This window comes from Panthera leo, chromosome C1 (genome assembly GCF_018350215.1).
Source record: "Panthera leo isolate Ple1 chromosome C1, P.leo_Ple1_pat1.1, whole genome shotgun sequence".
NCBI classification, from domain to species: Eukaryota; Metazoa; Chordata; class Mammalia; order Carnivora; family Felidae; genus Panthera; species Panthera leo.
The window spans coordinates 108574412-108588538 of record NC_056686.1 but is presented as its reverse complement, the minus strand read 5'-3'; the positions used below and the strand labels follow the sequence as shown (position 1 = coordinate 108588538).

At 42.2% G+C, this 14127-nt stretch overlaps 1 long non-coding RNA gene across 1 annotated transcript in view; it reads right to left on the bottom strand.

Moving 5' to 3' along the window:
• LOC122228428 overlaps window positions 1-5385 on the bottom strand; it is a 44441-nt gene extending 39056 nt beyond the window's left edge. Inside the window, exon 1 of the long non-coding RNA XR_006206582.1 lies at window positions 5274-5385. This is a non-coding gene — a long non-coding RNA (uncharacterized LOC122228428). The remainder of the gene's footprint in view (window positions 1-5273) is intronic.
• Between the last annotated feature and the right edge of the window lie 8742 nt (window positions 5386-14127).

Sequence of the window (14127 nt, the reverse complement as noted above, 5' to 3'; positions counted from 1 at the left end):
GATTTCAGCTAAGGTCATGATCTCACAGTTCATGAGTTCAAGCCCCAAGTGGAGCTCTGCTGACAGAGCGGAGCCTGCTTGGGAGTCTCTCTCTGCTCCTCCGCTGCTCTCATTCTCCCTCTGCCTCTTTGTCTCTCAAAAACAAACAAACAAACAAACAAACAAACAAACAAACTTAGAGCCAAAGCATAAGAGACTCTTAAAAACTGAGAACAAACTGAGGGTTGATGGGGAGTGGGAGGGAGGGGAGAGTAGGTGATGGGCATTGAAGAGGGCATATTTTGGGATGAGCACTGGGTGTTGTATGGAAACTAATTTGACAATAAATTTCATATAATAAAAAAAGAAATCTTTCTCAACATTTGCATCAAGGTTCACAAAAATTAAATTATATTAAAAATTAAATTGTATCAAAAATAGTAATGTAAAATTACTTTAACTTTTGATTGTTTTGCTATTTAGCATTATTTATTTGAGATTTATTTATTTATATTTATTTTTATTTTAGTTCAGAGAAGCTATTGTTCGTGTCTCTCTTTCACTTGCTCTATCCTGTCTTCTGGAATTCCCAATGTACCCATTTCAGGACTGAAAATCTTTCTACTTCTTTTTATCACTCATACATTCCTTCTGTCTATCTCTTTCATCTGAGCTGCAGGAGAATCCCTTTAAGAAATTATATAGTTTGCTTTTCCTTAGTTTCCAATGTGCTGTTTATTTCAGTAATCATGCCACTCTTTTTTTTATTTTTTATTTTTTAATATATGAAATTTACTGTCAAATTGGTTTCCATACAACACCCAGTGCTCATCCCAAAAGGTGCCCTCCTCAATACCCATCACCCACCCTGCCCTCCCTCCCACCCCCCATCAACCCTCAGTTTGTTCTCAGTTTTTAACAGTCTCTTATGCTTTATGCCACTCTTTTTTTTTAACATCTAATAACTCCTTGAAATTGCTGCTTTTCATAACTTTCTACTGCTGCCCACCAATTCTCCATCTTTCCTGCAGCTTTCAAAAATACGATTCAAGTTTGGGCGTTTATTGTTGAAGCAGTTTGCTCTCTCTTTTTACTGTTCATTTCTTCTTCCTGGGGTAAGTTTATCTGACAGGAAACCATTTGTTTTAAATGCTCACACTGTGCTGTTCTAAGAGAATTGTAGTTTTCCTAGGTTCTGTGATCTTGCTCTTTGCAAACATTCACATGCTTCATTCATACTGAGAGTTAAAGATGAGCTGTCAGAGATTTTGTAGGTCAGTGTTCAATTTTTTATGGCTACTGACTGTGATATAGAATTTGGTCTTTTATATTTGTTGAGTCATTATAGTGGGAAATTGGCAGAGGAAAGTGTTTAAACATTATCACTTAGGATATCATCTTGATCCTGAAGAATCTCAGGTTTATTTCTTTTAAATATTACCTTAGAGGTAAGTCTGTGTTGGCTCACCTCTTATATAGTGGTACTAGTAAAAACTATAGTGTTTTAAATGTTGTTTTAAGAAAACAAAAACAAGAAATGTTGTGGTTTTTATGTGGATGTTTAAATATAAACACTATATTCTGAAGGCACCTATAAAAACTACTGTCTACTCCTACAAGATGCTCATTTATATGGAGAATAGAGCCATCCACCATCACCCATGCTTCTGATGAGCCTGGGGCACAGATTGCTCTGAAGTTTCCAAAGGCCTTCTACTGCTTTTTTATATGAAATTTGCTCATGCCTGCTTATTCTGCCAGTTCCATAATGGTCAAAACTTCTATATCTGAAAGACCTTCCCCAGAAAACCTACTCATTGCTTCTGTGCAATATCTATAAATACTCTCAACGTAATCTCCAGAATTTTACCAGACTTCCCGCCATCTGCCTTTATCCCCTTCATTTCCCTCATGTAGTTATCTATTCCTTAGCTTCTCCCCTATGCTCATGCTTCAAAAGGAAGGCATACCACTGTTGCTTTCCCCATGAGCCTTCCTGGCATCTGTGTGTTATTCATTTGTTACAACTTCAGGCCCATGAGGCTTGGCTCAGGGCCCATCCCAAGCCCCAGCACACCTTTCAGGCCTCGCTGTGCTGACCCACCCTCCCATACAGATAAGGGAGAGGCTTTAAAGAGCTGCCTCCAATTTGACCCTGTTTGGTTCTAAAGGCTTTTAAGATGCTCCTTAGGCTCATCGCAAGCAGATACCCAGGCTGTGCTGGCCTTCCAAATACTCCATGTGGGTCTCACTGCTCTCAAACTCATCACTGGTGAGCTTTAGCAGTTCTCTTACACTGCTTTTATCTTATTGTGCCACCATGTCATACATATTCACTTTTGTCTCTACAGTCAGAATGCAAGTCCATTGAGGTTTTTTTTTTTTTTTCCTTTTTCTTCTTTCCTTCCTTCCTTCCTTCCTTCCTTCCTCCTTCTTTCCTCAAATTTGTAAAAGAGATTACAGTGATGGGTTTAAATGTATTCTATGTGCTCCTTTCTATGATACCTGGGCAAGATATTCAATCTTGTCCAGTCTCAGATTCCTTTGCTGTGAAATGGTGATAATATTGATCCAGAAGGATTGAGTAACAGATAGAAATAATGCTTATAAGGGGTGCCTGGGTGGCTCAGTCAGTTAAGTGTCCAACTTCATCTCAGGTCATGATCTTACAGCTTGTGAGCTCAAGTCCCACGTTGGGCTCTGTGCTGACACCTCAGACACTGGAGCTTGCTTTGGAACCTGTGTCTCACTCTTTCTGCCTCTCCCCGACTTGCACTGTCTCTCAAAAACAAACAAAATTTTTAAAAAAGCAATCATTCTTGTGCTTATAAAATGTCACATCTATTCAGGAACTATTTTATTAATAACTTATTTTGGCAAATAGGAAATTCTTTCTGTACTCATGTTGAGCAAACAAATTAGCCACATTACACAAGAGTAATGTCTCCAGTTAAAAGATGTGCACCTCATAACTGGTCATTTCCACTCTCTCCCCTAATTATTTTGCTACATAGAATTCTACTCAAAGTCATATGTCTCCCATATGCTTTTCAAATTCCAAAATTATTTTTATGATTTAGTTCCAAAATCCCTCTTTCCCCAAGTAAAAAGTAAAATCCTCTGTCACTGAAAGCCAAGGATTCAGAAAACTTCTTGGAGAGGACCAACTGGACTGTGTAACTTTTTAACAAGTACTGCCAATCTTGTCTCTGAGACATTGTGGCTCAAATGAGATGCTCCGTCTCCTCTCCCCATTGTGGTCCACACTCCTGAGGACCATTCTAGACTCCCAGGTCCCCACCCATCCCTGTTCTTTCCTGGCCCCATCCCTCAGTGTCCCTTCTGACCACAGTCCCAGGCCCCACAATTCCTTCCATCTAGAATTCCAGCCTCCCTGTGCCACCCAGTCAGTGCCAATCCAGGAGCAGCTAGCAGCTATAAGAGCAGGTTTGTCTTCAAAGATCTCACCAACTAGCACAACTCAGGAATTACAATGCAGTGTGATATGCAACCTTACAAATATGTGATGTGAACATACATATTTTCTCTGGGGACAAGAGTTAAGCAAGGCTTGGAGGAAGATAATGAGAACAGAGGCAGGCCTGGCCTGGACACAAAGCACCACTTCACCACATGCTGTTGTGTGTTCCCTTATGTGCCTTCATTTATGAAATGGGACAGTAATATCTCCTCCCTCCTTTTGTTGTAACGGTGGCATTTGTAGGTCACTTTGTACTTTATCCCACAAAGGTTAGCCATTTAACTCTAATAAGTATGCATTAAATCCCTGACAAATCATTGAGGATGATCTAACTTATTCATTCATATAGTTGCCGTTTTCAGACACCTACCTTCTGCTATTGGAATGGAATAGAGTAACGAATAGAACATATCCCCTGTCTTTATTCTAACAGGTGAGATAAATGAGATGAAAACACACTTCCCACCAGGAGATTATGGCAGAACTATGATTAGGTAATCAATGTCAAAGAAGAAGTAATTGTGAATTAAAGTACCCTGTCCTTCCACATCATCACTTACAAGAGTTGGGACAAGCAGATTTCTAATCCAGTTCTAAGGAGAGGGCCAGCATTCCTGCATCAACTGTGTATCCTCTAGTCTAAGGAAAGGTTCTGCTTCCCTTTCCTGAGAATACAAAGCCAAGGTTATAAGCAACAATAAATTATAATGCAAAACTTAGCTACCCTCTAAGGAACCTGACTATGATCCAGGCCTAGAAATCAATTGATAAAAAGCTAATCATCCTTCTCTTCTTCTTTATTCCCTCAGAACTGGAGAAGCTCACTTCTGGGGCCTGATTTATAGATCTGGGAACAGTTTGCTGGATCTCCTTGGTCTGCTCAGCAGCACACCTGGCACTGAAGCATGTAGGAACTGTGTTTATATTACCTACACTTTTTAATGCCTACAGGATGCCATCTAACTCAGCCCTAAGTTAAATTTGGGATTAGAAGATGAAGAAATGACAACTGCAAAGAGAATGCTCCAACTTTCCTGGTCACAATGGGCACATTTTCATATTTCCCTTTGTTGTTAAAGCTCCGATCAACGAATGGCTTTTGAATATTTTTTAGGATTTCCCTATGAAGGAAAAACAAATTTCCAAAATAAAACACAGCTTAAATTTGAACCCAAATCACAAGGAATATTTAAACATCAATGAAACATGCTAAGTGGTAGAGAAAATAAGAAAACCAGAGCTTGACCTTCCTCTTGGGATCTCATAGCCTGGGGAATGCAAGGTAAGAGAAGTCAAAGCCAGAATTCAATGATAGGGCTATGTCAAGTGAGTCAGGGAGAGCTTCCTGCAGGGGCCAAGGGCTGAGAAGTGTTGAAGAATGGATAACAATGGTGTGTGCAAGGGAAAGACAGAGCTGAGATGGGAGGGAGATCTCCCTGTGGACCCACAGACGTAGAAAGGGTATAGCTTGCTATGAATGACCACTGATCAGTGGGCAGAGGGGCTAGAGAGGAGGTTGAAGAGTTGAACAGGGTCTGTGCTGCTGGGAGCTCAGGTACCAAAATAAGGATTTAGGCCTGCTGTCAGTTTTCAGGTATCACATGCTGGGAAATGGCATTTTACCACCTGGAAGATGCAGAGAATAAATTTGAGAGTAATGAAACCAAAATTATCTTGTAGCACTGTAGGGCCAAGACCCAGGTTTTGTCTTCACACAAAAACATCCCAGGAACAGGACGACCTGCGAGGCAGAGGGCCAGTTCCCCAGACTTTTTCTCTGCACAAAGACGTCCTGAGAATTGAGCTGTATTACCATACTGCTGTGTTGAATTCTCTCTGTGGCCACAGGCCCTGTCCACCATCTGCTTCCAGGACTCAGCTGGCCCCTCCATTTTGCCTCCCAGGTGATAGTTCTCCCTTCCAGCCCTGTGGTTAGTCCTTGGTCTGTGCTTGTCCTTGCTGCTTAGCAGCTGATTTACATTGTCACCTCACTGCCAACCAGCTGGTGACATCACTCACAGCGGCCGCCAGCCCCGGAGGGAAGCCAATCTCCTCCGGAATCAAATTCTGTCCAGACATATGCACCAAGAAGGCTGGCACTTTCCACTTGATTGATGCATGCAGAATTTCCTGTTAGTGGATCTGATGGAATGAGGCTTTGCTCTAGTCTGCTTTCATTCCCATGGTTTCAAACTCCTGTGTTCATCAGACTGATCCTACTTTTATTTCTTCCTAGCTTCTCTCCTTGTCTTTACCTCCTAGACACTGAGGCAGTAGCTCACAAAATGAAAGTCATCCTTTCTGGGGCTATGAGCTTTCCAGTATGGTTTAGAGTGAAAAGGTGGTACACACATGTGGACCTATGACAGCCCAACTGAAGGCAAGTGTGATGCACATGTGCCTAATGGCCAGTGCACTGCCTGTGTTTGTCACCCCACATGCAATGTTTTCCTCACATGACAGGTTATGGACAGTTTGTGGTGCTTTTTACTTTAGAGTACATAATGGTCAGTACTGCTGAGTGGTGTCTGCTGACAGGTACTATGTGATGCTCATGTGTGGAGCCCAGCCAACCAGAGGACCAGCTTCCTGGAATGGTGTGTTCAGAGTAGAATTAGTACTATCATGAGGAACTCTGTTTACATACATGCAAATGAAAATGTGTTAGAGCTGTGATCCTGATGACATGGCTATAACTCATGATGGTCACTGTCATAATTATAGTCTGTTTCAGGTTTTGTGTTCCTGTTGAAGAAATAAATCCATAAACGCTTTGCTCATTTTTGTATCTCTTATAAGATGGTGATTGACTGAACTCAGTGAAGACCCCTGCCCTGACCCACCTTTTATTTCCAAATTCCAATTTTAAGTGTGAAAGCTATTGACTATTTTCACCAGGAGAGTGCAAGCAGTGCCATCTGTCAGAGTCCTGTTTGATCATAGCTTAAGGACACAAGAGACCTTTGTCACAAGTATCTTGCTAGGTTGTATATTTACGTGCTACGGAAAGATGCCTCAGACGTTAGTGGAACATTTGTTGGACTCTGTGTACTCAGAAATTGCAAAAATAACATGAGAGACAGAACAAGTTGAGAGCTACATTGGCAGGGTCTCTTGTTAAATTGCACAAAGCTTGGGGCGCCTGGGTGACTCAGTTAAGTGTCCAACTCTTGATCTCAGCTCAGGTCTTTATCTAAGGATTCTGAGTTCAAGCCCCATGCTGGGCATGGAACCTTATTTTAAAAAATTGCATAAACCTTGCAATGTATCATAGAAGGCTTCAAAGCAAGTCTTCTTCAAGTGAATATTCAAATCACCACGGCTACTGGTGACTCTCGGGGATTTTAAATAGATCACTAAAAAATGGTGAACACTTTTGACCCCCCAAAGGCATCAAAAAGATTTGCTACACATGATCTCAACAGAATATTAAAGGATACAAACTGGTTCATTTAGAATCAACAATATACTGCAACATAAGAAAATAAATCAAGATGTGTTCTCTGGTTAAATGAGTACCCAATATTACCATCTTCACTTCCATTTATTTGGCAAAGAAGATATTGCCTCCATGATTGCAGGACATTTTCTCTACTGGTGGGAGCATCACTAATGCCATCACAGGACATGTTCCAAACCAATGCATCTCCCATGCTGGTGTGGCTCACTTGGCACTGAGTACTGTGTGTGCTTTATTATAGCCTTGGACTTGTTAAAATTATAGGAAATTGGAATCATTTGTTAATTTCTTCACTCCCAAGCAGGAATTTTGTTACTGGCTTTGAAGTGGAGAGTTTATAAATTGGCTCCAGTACATGGCCCAAACACCCAATGCCTCAGTGGCCTGCCCGACATGTAGTGGGATCGACAGTAGAAATAGCCCAAAGAAGCTATTTTCTCAGGCTTCTGCCTGTTGGGCCTAGCAGAGATACCCACCCAGACTACACATTAAGATCACCTAAAGAGCGTTTTAAAAAATACATATATTGATAGGAGCACCTAGGTGGCTCTGTCGGTTAAGCATCTGACTTCAGCTCAGGTCATGATTTCACAGTCTGTGAGTTTGAGTCCCACATCAGGCTCTGTGCTGACAGCTCAGAAGCTGGAGCTGCTTCAGATTCTGTGTCTCCCTCTTTCTCTGCCCCTTCCCTGCTCATGCTCTGCCTCATTTTCTCTCTCAAAAATAAATAAACATTAAAAAATAAAAAAAAAAAAAAACAGATGCTGGGGCCATAGGCCATGAATTTGATACAACTGGGCTGGAGTTGGTTCAGACATTTAGCTTTTCTAAGGGTCCACCAAGAAGTGAATCCAGTGCAGCTGTGGTTAAGAATGACTGGCAGAAAAAAAGAAGTCTCCCCACTTTTCCTTTTCTTGAATAAGCAGTATTTTTTTAGGTAAAGAATATTTTCAAAACAAAAGTGACATTTGCAACCTTTGAGTAAGAAATTTCACAAATATTCTGCAGTCAGATTACCCCAACTCTCAGTTGCTAACCTCTTCTACTCTCTGAACCTCTTCTTCAATGCTGGTGGCAGTGTCTGGTGGTATGTGGCTGACTTGGGTAGACAGTGACCTGACTACCCAAGCACTGGGGCTGCCAAACATGAGCAGATGAATAATATCCTTCTCTTTGATTTTTACTCTTCTCAACAGCTGACCTGCTTTGCCAATGTCAACATGTTCCTTGCCAGCAGAATTTAAAGTCACACATATCCAGTTAGGGCCAAGTTGGAAGAGTGCTTTATTCAGCTGGTTTCATTCTAGGATATATAGCCCCTCTGATCTAGGCAGAAAGCCTCCAGGTGGCCCGGACATACTCCCTGTGATTCCATTCAGGGTGTTAGGCCACAGACCAAAGCAAGTGTTCTTTTGCTAACTATTGTTCCCACTTGTATGAGAGCTCATAGATATAGCTAGACCAGGAGAAAAATGAGTGTTTGGGGGCCTATGCCTCTGGAAAAATATGGTTGTTATCACAAACCATCTGCAGAACAGGACCAAACGAAAGGTGGGGCACAGGAGCAGCCCACTACATGTAGAGGCAATAGGCAGCACATTGTCAATAGAGGACTTTAAAAATGATAAAACTTACTCAAATTTGATCTATTTTCTATTATCACCAGTCTAAAGAATGTCACTAATAACATCTTTCTCCTCTGGAAAATCTTATGTTGGTCTAGGTTTTAAACAATTGCTATGGTTCATGTTGAGTTCATGAGTTATATTATTAAAATTATATAATTATATTATTAAAATAATATAAACATTAGCCTAATATTAGCAAATTTTCATTACTTATGTTTAAGTAAAGATTGTATTCCACGTGGAAGTTGATTCAGAGACCTCCCCTCATACAGTATACCCCAACACACACCAACTCAACCAACTCAGCTCTTCATGTATATTCAATCATAAAATGGGAACCATTCAAAATTTCATCTCCTTTGGTGCAGTTTGCAACTCCATCCCTGAAAGTACTCATATTCTTGTATTTAAACAGTATATTCAAAGTCATCAGTGGTAGCATAAAGGCAAACACATGAAACTAGTCATTTCGACTCTAATTCTGTATGACCCCATTGAGTTTTCAATTTTGTTAAAACTTTAAACTAGTGAAACAGTAGAGATTACAATATATTTTGTTTGGTAAGTGCAAAATTTATTTCATACATGAAATACTTTTATTGAATTTAATAATAGATTTAAAATTGAATCTACCCAAGAAAACAGTATCCCTGGCTATGACAGGATCATTAATGACAGTAATTTGGTTAAACAAGGAAGGAAAGAATTGTTGTATTTTGTGTGGTAACTGTGTTGGATGTTCCCATGCAGCCCAGTGTTGACAAGCAGGAATTCACCTTTGCCATCAGTCCTTGGGGTTGCTGAGGTCCAGCCCCAGACCTGCTTCGTGCCCCACAGAGCTTTGAGGACTCATGTACACTTTCAGGGTGTTTCTTCATCAGCAAAATAAAGCTTGAGGAGAAGAGCATCTTTCATAATTGAGATCAAATGTTCATTCTGAAGCATATGGTGCATTCACTACTTTGAGGTACTTGCCACACAGAAAGATGAGACATGCATCACGTGAAAAGTTAACTATAGAAGATGCCAGAACAAAATAAATCACAAAGCAGAAAAACTGTAGACAAGGAGTAAATGGAAGCAACAATTCCTGCTCTTAGTCAGAGCCTGGAAGGTTCTGGAGAGGCATTCCTAAGCACAAGGTGTCTTGGGGAAGCTTCTGGAAGAGCTTCAGTTAGTTATATTTAATTTATAAACCAAGTCTCATTTTACTGGATTAATGCAGTCTTTTTTGGGCCAGGACCTTCAAGCCCCAGGGATACCACTGACATAGTGCAAGGATGGAAAACGCTCCTGGGGGCAGCCACAGACAGCTCTTTGCACTCAGCCCTCAAGTGTCCATGATCATAGTGCATTCTGTTTCTCTCCCATCAGATGAACAGGTTGTAACCCCCATCTTCCCAGACACCAGCACATTTCTCCCAAGAGAACAGAAATCATGTGTATGTTTCCCCATTAGCCTGGAACTTCGTTTTTCAAGGTTCATTCCCACTTCTTCCCGGGATCCAGGACTACCACCCAGCCTGTGTTCAGGCAGAGCAGTAGGAAGTGGCTGGACAGCATTTGGCAGTGCAGACATCTTAAGGATGGCCAAGAATGAGCATATGTGCTCAGACATGTCTTGAATCTTCACACAAGAAAGCTGATTTTATTTTTTTTTTCTCCTACACTGGAGAAATCAGCTTTCTGCATATTCAGATTTACAATGTTGCTGCCAGTCAGGCCATGTGTAGCTGTCCTCACTGTAATTCTTCTGGTTTATTTATAAGGTTTCTTTCTGCATTCTTGCTTCTCCAGATTTTTTATTCCCCTAGGGGCAAAGGGAAACCAGGCTGCCCCACATTTATTGCAGCTTAGTGTTCTCTGAAATGCAATTAAAATGTTAAGGAAGATGGACAATCAATATTTAATAATCTACACAAAAACATCCCTTTCCTAGTGGACTGGTGTGGGTTGCAATACTGGCAGTGAACCCAAGGCTGTATCTACAAAATGTCAAAGCACCTGCTTGCAAAGTGAATAATTTCTAACTCATTGTCAATCTCGTCTACCAGATCTGATCTTGGCCCTCCTCCCCATAACCCATAAGTGGTTAACAGGACAATTTGTTCTGACATTGTGGAAGGCAGAACCACAAAACTGGAGACCCAGATACAAAACCAGGGTGAATAGTGCCTGACAGAGTCTTTCTGTGACTCCCTTTCACACTGTCTCCAAGAGGAGAGCTACAAAACATAACCATTCCCTTGTCTTAAAAACATGTTATCCTAGGAGGAAATGACACATACAGTTGCTGAGAACACACATTACCACTCCAGCTTTCTCTGTATCCCAGACTTGGCCCCAGAATCCTTTCCATGAACCCCAAGCTGTCCATGACCACCTAGCAGCAGAACTTGAAGGAAAAAGGATTTGCTGTCAGGAGTGCTTCTCTTATGTCATTTTTCACTCTGGAAGCCCAAAGAATAGCAAAGTTTCTTATTGTTTAAATGTGGCAAATGGGGCACAGAGAGTTGCCTAATAGCTTGTCATGCTCTGAAGCTAGTAAGGAGCAGAGTGAGTTTGTAGTCACTGTCTGCAAAGCCCCAGGCTCCTTCCACTGACCCACATGCTGCTTACTCAGCATGCATCAAATGAGCATTAGCTGTGCTCCCGACACCATGTGAGACATCAGGACATCAATAAAACAGAGCAGCCTTTCCTTTACGAGCCCTCACACTGTGGGGATAACCGTTACCTCTGCTCATGAGTGAGACACTCCTCCTGCTTTGGGGGATAAGACAAGGCTGATAGCATTTGCAACCTAAGCAAGGATGTTGCAAACCTGGCATATCCTCTGAGGTGAGGCAGAGAGTGATGCCTGTAGGACCTCAACTGGTCACACCCCTGTGGCCTGGGGTGACCGAGGTGGACACACATGGACATGGAAATTGGTGCCTGAGGAGGTTTTCCATAGGAGACTAAGACAGGCAAAGAGGTAAATAAAGCTAAGAGGCACCTACAAGTGAGGTTAGAGGACAGGGAAAGGGCATAGAGAGAGACTTTGTGTCAGGAAGTGAGAAACTTCATGGTTGTGGAGTGGGCAGTCTGTGGTGAGAGCTCTGTGCCAGCACTTCTAGGGCTACCAACCATGTGAGAAGAGCAGAAGATAGGGGCCAGAGATGTTAGGGATGCACACGCATGGATGGAGCAGAGCAGGCATGCCTACCCCAAAACCTGTGGTCCCTACCCATCCCTGCAAGAAAAGGACCTGAGGGCAGGTCCTGGGGATCCAAACTAGACTGACACCATGTTGTGCATGTGAGAAGTGGGAAGCTGAGAAGATCGGCTTCATAGTTCAGACAAAGGATAGCTGAATATTTTTAATAAAGAAGATTAAATGACATGGTCAAAATTGGGTCTTATGAAGGTTGGTCTCACTTTGGTGTGAGGCATGAAGGGTTTGAGTGAGGTGGCAATTGGGAGATGATCCTACACCCAGGTAGAATGACAGTCTGGATGGAACAGGGAGGAGAATAGATGAAGGAATGGGTGTGGGGGACCCTGAGAGGGGCTTACTCCTGACTGGTGGCTGGAATAAGAAGAGTCAAAGGGAATTTGAGTTCCAGGTGCCCAGGTTACAAGGCATGGGCCAGGAGGCTAGGAATGGTTACTGGAAGGACGATGCCAGACCTCATCAGTGTGCAGCTGTCTCCATTAGTACACTACTCCAGCAGTGTACCAGAAGTGATGCTATTTTCTCAAGAGCACTTGGAAATGAAACTAAATAAACCAGGTTATTTTGAGCATATAAAGCCCAGAGTATCTGCTCAGAAACCATTTCAATGGGAGAACTGAGTTTCTGGAAGACACAAAATCAGCATTTTGGCATAGATTAAGACCTAGCAAGCAAGACACTGGCCAGACCTTAACGCTCTCTGAAAGCAGTGGATGGAAGCAGACATGCTGCCTGTAACACTGGAATTCTTTGCCTCCCCCACCTTATCTTCACTGCATCATGAGATTCTGTGGCTCACTTGAATGTGGAACGCAGGCAAGGGAATGGAGCTGTCACGCAGTTCTGCCACTGCCCATATTGTGGTCCACTCTGGTGCTCGGTACCCTCTCTGAAAGCAGGAGGTCAAATAAGATTGTCTCTGAGGCCTTTTCCATGAATCTTTGAGTATTTCTGAATACCCTGTTGGGATCATGCTCAAAGTAGTAGAATATTTCCATGAACACCTGAAGACTTGCTGAGGAAATGATCAAATACCCAGGTGAGACAGGAAGATTGCAGCTATGGGCTTTCTCTCTCAGAAAATAAGACATGGACTTTTAGCCAGGCACATCCATATTCAAATCTGGTCTATCACTTGCTTCTTGTGAGCCCTGAGTAAGGCTGTTATAGAATAAATCAGTGTATAATGAGCAATACACTGAATTCTTCATATAATAAATGCTACAAGGCTCAACATGGGGTGATACAGTCCAGGAAGGTGTTTTGGAGGAGGTGGGGTTTGAAGTCCTGTGAGTGTATACATAGGAATAGGCATGATTGGGTAATGACAAGTAGAAAGGCTCTGGGAGAGAATAACCAATGGCCTGCCCAGACATAGGGGCAGTGTGATTTACAGAAATGGAAGACAGGATCATGAGATCAAGTTAGACTCAGGACAGAATAAGATGGACCAAGAGGGCTCCCTTGACAAGTTACATCCATCTCTGACTGAGACAAATGCATCTTACTGGTGTCCCAATCCCACAACTTTCTAAGAGGTCAAATAAGTCCACCTTTCATCATATCTTGTTTTTCCTCCTCTGAGTATACACCATGGGGCCAGAGCCACTGGGACATGTCAATTTTGCTTAGCTAAAAGGAATTTTTTTTATTAATACAGGCATGTGGTGGAAAAAACTCCTACAAAATTTTATGTTTAAACACAAGATGTCAGAAAACATTATTTGAAGTGACTCCCTTGGGCTCTTTCAGAGGCTTGCCTCCAACCTCCTCAACCAGGAGAAAAGCTGGTCTCTTGGCTTTTTGTTCTCTCCTTTCACCCATATCTTGGCCCTGAAACTCCAAGATAGTCAAAGAGGCAGGAGACATATAATGAATGAGTGGTGGTATCTTGTGGCTTTGCCCCTGCCCTTGATATGGAGCCCACGAAGTCCAGGCAGCCATCAGGTCCTCTCTCTGCACCCAGACGTGGGTCTTCCACACCCCACCATCTGTCAACACTAAGGCGCTGTGCCCAGCATCTTTATGCTCTCCTGCAATAATGCTCTGAGTGACTGACCTTGCTGTCTCACACTGGGGTCCCAGCCAATGGCCAGCACACCACACCCTGTTCCCATTTATGCTCAGTTCCAAATTGGTAGCATGTACTCCAAACATAAGCTTGTTGAACAAAGAAGCACACAACTGAGCCAAGAGTAGATTTGTATCTCCCAAAGCCAAGTCATCTTCTGGAGGTGTGGAACCCCTTGAGAAGCCCCAATTTTGTCCAATGATTCATCAAAAGTTCTAGAAAAGAAATATGTTTGCCTGATAATGAACTTATTCTAAATACCTTAGTCTGAACAGAAAAAAGTAAAATATA